We start from the raw sequence: 11,381 nt of genomic DNA, 5'->3' as shown, positions 1-11,381 counted from the left end.
CTATGATGAGCTCTAAGTATCAAGACACTTGTGTAAATATTACGAGCATGACGTTGGGGTCCTACATGAAGCTCTGTCTAGGTGTGTAAGTGACGGCGCGGAGGAAGGGCTCTGAGGCAGAGACCGCTCAGCTGACCGAGGCCTCGTGCTGAAAGGAAGTCAGAGCCCAAGCAGTGTCCACACGAGGTGGACACAAGGCCCAGCCCTCAGACCAGGCTGAGCCCCCAGCCTACAGTCAGGGTCACCCCCCCTTACTCGTGAGTGTGCATCACAGGAGCAGGTCCTGCAGCTGAACTTGAGCCTCTCACAGCAACCCTGCATGAGGCAGGGTGGGCTTCTCCTCCAGGCCCTCCCTAAGCAGAGACGGTGAACAAAGTAAAGAGCTGCTGTCAGTGTAAACTGTCAGGGGTTGTGGCAGGGTTTTGTGCGTCAGTCAGCACCTGGAACATTATTATTCATTTCGGCGTGTGATCCTATTTCACCATTTCACATGCGGTAAGTATATGGCACAGTGGGACTGGATGAGGGGACAAAGGTCACACTGTGAGCGGAGATGCTATGAAACAGTGCAGATCCAAGTCCAGGGCCAAGGACCTCCTCCCGAGGATGCAGGAGGACCTAACAGCTCAGGCAGGAATCCTGAGCTGTCCCAGGTAGGAAGACACACCTGTGTGGATAGAGAGGTAACACCATCTGACTCACACTTTAGCAGGACCACGCTGACACTGGCGAGGTAGTTACTTAGGAGACGTTGGGGCACTATTACACCCTAACCACGCTCAACCTCAAAGCATCCATTTCTCGTTTAATCTTGTAGTAGTTTTTGTTCCATTCAGCAGCAGGAGTAACATTCTTATTCTTTGTTATTCTGTGAGCATTTGTCTCTCTCCAAGATTTAAATTTCTTGCTGCCTTCGTTTTATAATTATCTGATATTTTGGTGAGATTTTGATAATGTGCAACTTGCCCCATTTTGAGGCTGTTTTAAGAACACTAAATAAGAAGCATTTTCTTAGGTTCTCATCTCTCTGCATCTCCAAGACGAGTATCAGCTTTATTGTAACACCCAGAATCTGGAAACACTTCCAATATCACACATCAGCTTAATAAATAAGCCAATCATGCTATGATCATTCTTGAAATGCAACCTGTTATTAACACCAAGGATTCTTGATACACACTAAAACATGAGAGTATTCACAACTATTTGTGATGAGTAAAATAAGCCATAACAATAAAAATACATACAATATAATCCCACTTTTATAAATTCTAGAAAATGAAAAGTAATCTGAGATAACAAGGAAAGATCAACGGTGATGTGGGGACAGGATGGAAGATAAGAAGGGACAGGAAGGAGGAAACCCAGAAACTACTGAAAATAATGAGAGGAAATGAATTGTTCTCTCCTGATAATGCTGATGCCTCCGTCAGTATTTATCACAGTGTTCATTCTGAGTGTGTGCGCTTTATTATATGTCAAGAACCTCATTAAAGTAATTACAAATGAAGAAATGCATGAGTTGGGAGGGAAGGAGTGAAGGGAAGATACTGAAACATAAGAGGCTCTTGAAAATACTTCTCATCAACCCTGAACCCCTTCATATATTATAGGTAAACACAAGAAGACAGCAAAGTCATCGTGACCTCATTACAGGAGGAGGATCTGCAAACATCACCCAGAAACTCCAACTCTGTCCTCTAGTAGGTTCCAGGGAGCAGCTCTAACAGTCACCCCATGTTTCTCCTTGGACACTACACACACCCTCCATTCCTCTGGGTGTAGTTTACACCTCTAATATGAGGGTAACAATGACAGCTACATCACGGGACGTGTGTGCATATGGGAGATGACATATGGGTCCTAAGTGTTTACTCTGGAACAATCACACAATGAAATTTATATTTCCCAAATGCTATCAACACCACAAAATCCAAGACTCTCACACCTGCTCTGAGACCCTGCCCTTTCTGAGGACATTCAACGACATAGCCTCTTATATACTAGAAGGTCATGCAAATAGGGTCCTTCCTCTGCTGATATAAAGCAGCCCAGCCCTGACCCTGCAGCTCTGGGAGAGGAGCTCCAGCCCTGGATTCCCACCTGCTCCCATTCGGGCTTCAGACAGAACACTCACCATGGACTTTGGGCTGAGCTGGGTTGTCCTTGTGGCTATTTTACAAGGTAATTTATGGAGAGCAAGAGACACTGAGGATGTGAGTGGATATGAGTGAGGGAATCAGTGGATGTGTGACAGTCTCCTGACCAGGATGTCTCTGTGTTTGCAGGTGTCCAGTGTGAGGTGCAGCTGGTGGAGTCTGGGGGAGGCTTGGTGCAGCCAGGGGGGTCTCTGCGACTCTCCTATGCAGCGTCTGGATTCACCTTCAGTAGCTATGGCATGAGCTGGGTCCACCAGGCTCCAGGGAAGGGGCTGGAGTGGATCTCAGGTATTAGTAGTAGTGGTGGTAACACATACTATGCAGACTCTGTGAAGGGCCGATTCACCATCTCCAGAGACAACTCCAAGAACACGCTGTATCTACAAATGAACAGCCTGAGATCTGAGGACACGGCCGTGTATTACTGTGCGAAAGATACACAGTGAGGGGAAGTCAGTGAGAGCCCAGACACAAACCTCCTTGCAGGGAGACAGGAGGGGGGATGCAGGGGGCACTCAGGACATACAAGTGTGTGTTTCAGCCCCAGGAGCAGGTGCAGATGGTAGTTAAGGGCTGCTTTCCTCTAAGGGTCTGGGGTTTCCTCTCCATGTAGCAGTTTTCCCTGGGGAACCTCTCTGTACTCATCCATGGTTCTTCAGTTACACATTCAGTCTCTCAATTAGAAAGACTTTTTGAAATAGGGGGGGAAATGTCATATATGAAAGGCAGAGACTCAAATTTATATGTTCAGGTTTTCCCTTGTCTAAATGTTGTCTAAATTGACCCGTTTCAAAATGATTCCAGCAGATGTATAAAGAGTTAAACATATTCTTCCTTTTTCATTGTGATATCTCAGCCCTGCCCGACTGTAGAGCAGCTGTCCTTGCCAGGATGCTGGCTGTTGACTTGCTGCTAACCTCTTGCATGAGAAGCATAAATGCGCTGAGCAGCCCCGAATCCACAGTGGGTCGCTGGGAAAGATGCCAGTTAGAGGGGACGTGGGTGGGGGTGTTTCTACATGTGCTCCTTGCTTCCAGGCCCAATAGAATCCCTATATGCTTTTATAAGACCTGCATCCTCTTCTACTGTGTAGTTCATTTTATGTCAAATATTCATCATCAAAGCTATTACCAATAGACACATATGTGGTTGGCAGGGAAAGTTTAGAGTCAAGTGGATAATAACATGAATTTTCAGAAGCTGCTGAAAACAAATCTATTCTTTCTTCACCACAGCATCTTACGTGAGCACTAAAATGCAGGAAAATCACTCAGGTTCTCATTCCACGAAGAGTCCTGCAGACCTACAGGCAGACCCACCTCTGTCCAGGAACCTTTGCAGGGGAGGCCAGGTCCAGGGTGGAGAAGCCCAGGCCTCGACAGGAGGCCTCACTGTGTCCTGATGTGTGCTCTCCAGCACATCACCTGCCAAGTCCAGGCTGCAGTTTAGCTTCACATCTGTAAGATGCAGGTAAACCGATACCTACATCACATGCTTGGTGTGCATATGTAGAAACAAAATAATAAAAGAGGCCCTGAGTGTTGGCGCCCAGGGTAGGCCACCCGAAAATATGCCTCAAAGTGACTTAAGACAGAGCCAGTGCAGAGGGACATTCTGACCTTCCTCCCTGTCACCCTGAAGCAAGAAATAAACCTCCCATGTGAAAGGTGCTCTCCCCACATCTAGGCATGGAAATGAAATCGTCCTTCACCTCATGCTTTCCACCTGCCATTTTTCTGTGGAAAAATATTTAGCCAAAGAATAAGTTTAATCAGAGAAGCGAGCAAATGCAGAAAGAAGGGAAAACTGTCCAACAAGACTAAATAATAATAGTTTAGTCATTAAGCAAATCAAGGACCTTTGGTTCCTCCTCAAGGGCTGCAGATAATATTCTTGTCCATGTCCCATGAACCATCTTATAGATACTGAAACTGCCACCAGGAGGAAGAAGTTAACTCCATGATGACCAGACTGTAGCCATGACATAAGCTGCCACAATTCCAAGAACTGGCCTCAAGAAATGGGAACAAACCGACCCTGGACCTGAAGATTAACTCTACTTAAATCAATCAAGATGAGGCTGACCACACCAGCTCATGACCAACTGCAAGACGACTGTCACAGCTGACTCTGCCGTTTCTGCCTGTAGCCCCGCCTTCCGCCTATAAAATCTCTTTCCCACAGATGCTCAGTGCGGGGTGGCCTTTGGAGAGAAGTCTGTCCCCCACCCCCGGGTGCAGGCAGCCAAATAAAGCAAACTTTCCTTTCACCAACTTTGCCTCTTTATTGGCTTTTCAGGACCGAGCAGCCGAACCGTGCTTTCCTTTGCAGAGGGACACTCTTATCACCAGGGATGGGGAATTCATGCCTGGAAGCCTCTATGAACAAACCTTGTTCCTTCTTTTTTTTTTTTTTTTTTTTTTTTTGCGGTACGCGGGACTCTCACCACTGTGGCCTCTCCCACTGCGGAGCACACGCTCCGGACGCGCAGGCTCAGCGGCCATGGCTCACGGGCCCAGCCTCTCCGCGGCATTTGGGATCTTCCCGGACTGGGGCACGAACCCGTGACCCCAGCATCGGCAGGCAGACTCAACCACTGCGCCACCAGGGAAGCCCAGAGCTCCGTTTTGTTAAGGGGTCCCAGGGTGATTTCTGTTGTTATTTTGGCAGGACCTGTTCTGAGGAGTGGCTGGAATCTTTGCATTATTGTCATCTTATCTAGAAGACTGCTGTGTTCTAGAGAGAACAAACTAAACAAGTTGGTTAAAAGAAGGCAGGGGTCAAAGATCAGTAAAAGAATTGTTGTAACCAGGGGCCCAAGTAGCAGTAAGAACCAGGTTATGTTTCATAACAGTTTTTGATGGTGGTCCAGGTAGTGTCAGCACTTGGGTTACCCTGTCCAAAGTTAGAATGACCATATCGTAACAATAAATTTTACCCGTGACGGATCTGAGTTTATCAATGATTGTAACTCGAAACATTCAATGGATTTAGCAATGGTTGAAAACAAAATCAATACCTTGAATTATTTTTATTAATTTTAATTTATGTTGCCCCAGAGAAGAGTTTGACAATTACAATTTCAGTTGCACATTTTCATAATTTTGACTTATACCTCTTAAAATTTAGATACCACGTTGTTTCATAATAAATGTTTCATCTACATCCCTCACATTTGAAACTGGATTCCAAGTGGATCTAGAAGATGTAATGTGAGGAGAGCGAATGTCTCTTTATTCAGTAACATCTAAGGCAACAAATCTAACATCACATGTGGACGCCGCTGATTTCCAAGTATACTTCCAGCTTCTTTTTTACTCAGTGGTTCCAAAAAAGATACAAAATGACCTAAACCATCTGGTCTCAATGTTCCTGAAGTCCACACCTCATTCTGAGCTTATACCCTCAAGATTTTATAAGGGAAAACACAGACACCATCAGAAGGACCTGTCCACGTGGCCCCCATGAACCCACCACCATCAGCCCTTCTCCCTCCCATCACGATGGTCAGGCCCTTTTGCTGTGACCATCACTGGTAACCAGCAAATCAATATGACTTAAGTCTCCCCACTTCATTTCCCATCACCCACTGGGTGTCTCTAATGGATATCCCCTCTGGCATTACCATATGATCTGGTCTCCAGACATAATTCCTTCCAATTAGCTCCACAAAGGAAAAATAACTTTTTTTAGTCCGGGTGCCCTAACACATTTTTGCTAGGGTTAAATAGACCCTAACAACACATCCCCAACCACTGAAACATAAAGACACCTCTTATATATCCTTCTATGTTAACATGAATTTGGCTGGATCTCCTCTACTCCACCATCTCAAGAAGGGCAGGTCTGATGCTGGGATATCTGTACAAATGCAGGCCCTTCTTCCACCTGCTGAATAATGGGCCCACCTGGTTCTAGGTTTTAGATGCCATCCCTTCCGCTCCCCTATCCCACAGCGTATCAGCTCAATTTTCAGGTCCTGACAACAGGGTCCAGACTTGTCCTGTGATTCTTGCCCATATTACTTTTGTTGTTTCTCCTATTATCGCCATTCAAGCAGGCAGATTCTTTAGAATTTAATTTACTCTGCAAATATTATTGGAAAAGCTAGAAGAAGTATAGTACTCTGTTCATAAACTTGTATGGAGTAAATATCTTCTCAAAGACAGCGGGCTCGACATCAGTCAGTGTACAGGTGAAATCACTGGGCTGAGGGAGAGCTGACCTGCCCCAGACCCACAGGTGTGACCTCTCAGGACAGGAGTGGAGCCAGCGCTACATGTACAGGGTGTCAGCCAGAGATGGGGACTCACGTTGGTCTTTCTGGTTCCCAGGAGAAGTAACATCACTGATGACTCTCATGTCAACATTCAGCACCCCTGGCAAACACACTATAAATTTCAGACATACCATTACCATCGTGATCCCCAGTTTACATCCTTGAAGAATGAAATACAGATGGTGAGGTCACATCCTCAGTACCCACAGCGAGATGCGATGGAGCTGTGCTCTGCTCTCCAGCACCATCTACTTAAATGACCTCAGGCACAGTCCCAGGACTCAGTGACTCAGGGACTCAGGAAAGCTCTCACGTGGACTTTTCAAGGGAACCTGCTTCCTGAGGTGAGGACTTTCCTCTGACCATGACACCCACATACTCTGCAAGCCATTCACTTTGAAGGTTTACTTCCAAGAATCATGCATGTTCTCTCACCCAGTGCAGTGGGAACTGTGTTCCCTGAGCTCCAATGTCACTGGCTGTCACAGGGAGAGTAAAAATGAACACTTCTAGAAGGAGTGAGTCTGTGCACTGTGACCAGGTCACCTGCCCAGCATGTTGGAGTCCTGAGGAGCTTCCAGGAGCTGTCTGTTCTTAGACCTTGCTAGCCCTGGGGATTCCTCAACGTCCACCTGCAAGGAAGGAGCCCTGAAGCTCGCACTGTTCCTGCAGACACTCAGTTGTGCACAGGAAACAGGCAGGTCAGGCTTCAGGCCATGTCAGCAGTGCTAGGATCCATGACCATCTCAGCAAGAATGATTACCTTGTCCACAAAATACACGGTGTGTTTAGTTGTTATGAATAAATCCACCGCCAGGGTAACTCTTGATAACATTTAAACTGTTTCAGGTGAAGAAATGTTCACCCAAGTTAAGGGACACACGAAGTCCGTTGTGAATTATGATAAACATTAAATTTTACCTCACTCTGTCTGAATTCAATGTTATTATTACATGTATGGTTTGTCTCAAATACTTGCATATCCAGGAAATAAACATGAGGTAATGCAGGAAGGAAAAAACAAGAGTCTGTGTCTGACATCTTGGAGGGCCCTAATGTGTGATGGGTATTTATGTGAAATATATACATCCATGGAATTAAAGTCTACTGCCCAAATCTGCCGTTAATCCTTGAGCACAGCTGATTTCCTGACTAGCCCTTCAGCATCATTTAATTCCTGGACACTGAGTCCCCCAGGCATAGGGAGGGGACCCCAGGGGGGGCTGAGTTCCCTGAGGAAACAGTCAGCAGCGTCCTCAGGTGGAGTCCCAGAGACTGGGACCTCCCTTCACTACTTTCTGCTTTTTATAAAAAGGTCCCTCCCTTATGCAAATATCCCCTTAGACCACAAGGTAAAAACAAAGTACCTGTTCACTTAAATTCGGGTTTCTCCTCATGCTTGAAGAGAATTTCTGGGCTTCAGGAATCTCATCTGCAAGAAGATGAATCCACTGTGGTTCTTCCTCTTTCTGGTGTCAGCTCCCAGAGGTGAGTTTCTCAGGGATTCAGACGTGAACACCTGGGGAAGCTGCATCTGAGCCCATGAGTCACCGTGGTTCTCTCTGTCCACAGGTTCCCTGTCGCAGGTGCAGCTGCAGGAGTCGGGACCCAGCCTGGTGAAGCCCTCACAGACCCTCTCCCTCACCTGCACTGTCTCTGGATTCTCATTAACCAGCTATGGTGTATCCTGGGTCCGACAGCCTCCAGGAAAGGGGCTGGAGTGGGTTGGGGGTATATATGGTGGTGGAAGCGCATATTATAACCCAACTCTTAAGTCCCGGCTCCGCATCACCACGGACACCTCCAAGAGCCAAGTCTACTTATCGCTGAGCAGCCTGACAACTGAGGACACAGCCGTGTATTACTGTGCGAAAGACACAGTGAGGGGAAGTCAGTGTGAGCCCAGACACAAACCTCCCTGCACGGAGGCCCGTTACCACCAGGGGTCGCACAGGACTCACCAAGTACATGGCTGAGGCCTTGGGCAGCTGCAGATAAGGGCTGGGAGGGAATTCTTGTTAGAACCTGTGCTTTCCTCTTCCAGCCCAGGACCTCTACCAGAGACCCTGTTCTGTATCCTAATGTTTCTTTGTTGTGGATTATGCGGTGTGTAGAAAATTTTGTGTGCATGTACATATTTGCTTAATTTTTATTTTTATTACAGTTGTGTATATATATATATATTCATATGCATAGACACATATAATACTCAAGAATTAAGGTTGTTTGTCATTTCTTTATTTACCTTTTTCTCAAAGGAGCTCAGTACAACCCTGCGGCTCACCATAATTTTCAATTTCAGCCTGAAGTTCGTGAAACTTGTAAATATCCTGACAATGCACAGGAGATTTTTAAACAGTATTAATTGTTGTTTTGTTTTTGTAGATGTGGAAGGAAGAGACACACCCTCCTGTTTTGGGGCACCTGCACAAGCATTCTGAATTCTGTAGCAGGCAGCGTTATAGACTCTAACGCCAGAGCGCTCCAATACTGCACATGCAATTATCCTCGTTATTCACAGATTCCATAAGTGCAAATTCACCTACTTCTACCTTTTATGAGCACCCCAAAATAAATACTGTCATTTTGTGGTCATTCACGGACATTGACAATGCAGCTGCTTGTTTGAATCATGCAACACACATGCGCGCGCACACACACACACACACACACACACACACACACATTCCCAGCTGAGGTCAGTCAAGGTTATGCTCTCTTTTCTTGTTTCAACTCCCGTCCTGTAATTGAGCACTTTCTGGGGTCAAATTAGCGCCATGCTTTTCACATTTCCGTGATTCTTGGCGATTGTTTAAAGTAGTCCCAGGCGTAGGGCTGAGGAAGAGTCTAGTGTCCCTACGCACAAGTGGCTGTGAGTGGACTTAGGGAAAATGTACATGAGACATCAGCTTCATTCACATATGAGTTATATGGCCATGGGTGGTGAAAATGATACTCATGTCTCCAATATAAAGTTCATCCAAAACCTGAAGACAAAACTCGCTGTTGCCTATGGGATGCAACCTTGGAAACTTAGCTTAATTCCAAATAGAGCCTGGCAAGTGAGGGCTTATGGCCAAGAAGACAGTGGGGTGGAGTGAACTGGAAATTATTAAGAGAAGATGTACAAGCTAGGGGGATTCTGGTTACATAGCCTCAAAAGGATTCTTGCTAAAGGGAGACCAGGGTGATCAGATACCACGTGGGTGATAGGAGGTTTGATGGCTTTGATCAAATACTGAGGGTGATCAGAGTTCAAGGGTAGGGGATTCTCATTATTCTCACTTAGCAGGGCTCTTGACAAAACCTGGCCATGCACATATAAACACAGAAGCTCACAGGTCAAGACTACTTGAGAAGAGAATTACAAGGATCCTGTTGGCTAAGGGGTGGTCAGGGGTCTTTGTCACACTTAAGAAGAGGAATAATGAACAGACAAGTAAACCAGGGATGCACACAGACACACAGAGAAAAGACCATCTGAGGACTCAGTGAGAAGACGTCCATCTGCAAGCAAAGGAGAAAGGCCTCAGAAGGACCCAAACCTGCTGACACCGTGACCTTAGACTTCTTGCCTCCAGGCCTGAGAGGAATCCATTGCTGTTGTTTAATCCATCCAGTCTGTTATTCTGTAATGGCCACACTAGCCAAAGAGTACACCTATAATATAGACGCAGATAGACACATATGGAAATGTAAGTATCGTATTGGAAAAGAAACATCACCCATTCTTCAGAGGTGACATGAAGCTGTGTCCACTCTGGATCTCAGGCAGAACCCTCCTCCAGAGCCCTAGAGAAGGACCAGCCATGACCATCTTTATATGGAAACATGCTTCCCACCTGCACATCACACCCAAGCTCAAGGGGAAAACACAGCACCTGTGCTATTCAGAGTCAGGGTTCTCATCTTCACTGACATAACTCTCTGAAAGTCAAAGCATTGATCAAAATGAACATGAAAATCTTCTGGTCATTCCTCCTCTTGCGGGCATCCCTCAGCTGTGAGCATCTCCTGGGTCTGAGGAAGGTGGAGTTATGGGGTGACATCTGTGAACTGGGTGTCTCCTTGTTTCTCCTTCACCAGGTGTCGTGTCCCAGGTGCTGGTGCAGGAATCGAGCCCAGGACTATTGAAAACCCTCTCCCTTACCTGCTTAGTCTCTGGATTCTCCATCACAAACAGTGCTGGCTGCTGGGACTGGATCCCTCAGCCCCCAGGGAAAGGGCTGAGGTGACTGGGGTGCTTTGGTTCTGGGAGTAGCACAGCATACAAGATGTCTCTCCAGAAATGACTCTCCACCTCCAGAGACACCTCACAAATTCAGTTTTCCCTGTAACTCAGCTCCGTGATGACCTAGGACACAGCCCTGTGCTACTGTCCCAGTTGGTTCAGTGAGAAGTCAGGGTGAGTCCAGACACGACCCTCCCTGCAGGGGCCGCTCCAACCACCAGTGGGCGATCAGGGTCATTAGGAAACAAGAGGACCCATTTCAGGGCAGGTGCAGAGGTTGGGATGGAGGGATTTTCTCTCCGAAGCTGTGGTTTCTCCACTGGATCATTGCCACCCCTGGAAGCCTCATCCACAATGATTCCAGGGAACTTTCTTGTCTCTAATCTTGAGACTTTTTCATGGAGTCAGACTTGTCTGTCTTTCCTCATCTATCTTTGGAAGAGCTGCACAGAAATATTTCTCCATGACACCTTTATTTGAAGGTTAGGTCACTACTTTCTGTTAATAGTTGTCAAGTTTTTAATCATTTAATGACATAAATAATTTTTACTGCTGAACTTTAAATCTGCTTTCCAGCATCAGATGGATTTCCAATTCCTCTCATCCTGACAATCTCTCCAGTCCTGTCTGATGCAATGCCTTTCACTTGAATAGTATGAGTCATGTTGATATTCGGAAATTGATGTCCATACAGCACTGCAGTCATTCTCTC

General features: G+C 46.3%; 1 long non-coding RNA gene across 1 annotated transcript; it reads left to right on the top strand.

The window, feature by feature from the left end:
• The first annotated feature begins 7,811 nt into the window (after positions 1-7,811).
• LOC149750382 (uncharacterized) lies at positions 7,812-9,043 on the top strand. Its single transcript, XR_016391834.1, has 2 exons — positions 7,812-7,926; positions 8,011-9,043. It is a non-coding gene; the product is annotated as an uncharacterized LOC149750382 (long non-coding RNA).
• Positions 9,044-11,381: the final 2,338 nt, after the last annotated feature.

The sequence above is a fragment of the Delphinapterus leucas genome, chromosome 2 (assembly GCF_059928025.1).
Source record: "Delphinapterus leucas isolate spDelLeu-1000000601 "Yukka" chromosome 2, BTC_Dleu_Yukka2, whole genome shotgun sequence".
NCBI classification, from domain to species: Eukaryota; Metazoa; Chordata; class Mammalia; order Artiodactyla; family Monodontidae; genus Delphinapterus; species Delphinapterus leucas.
The sequence above is the reverse complement of the archived record's forward strand: the minus strand, read 5'-3'. Positions and strand labels throughout refer to the sequence as shown.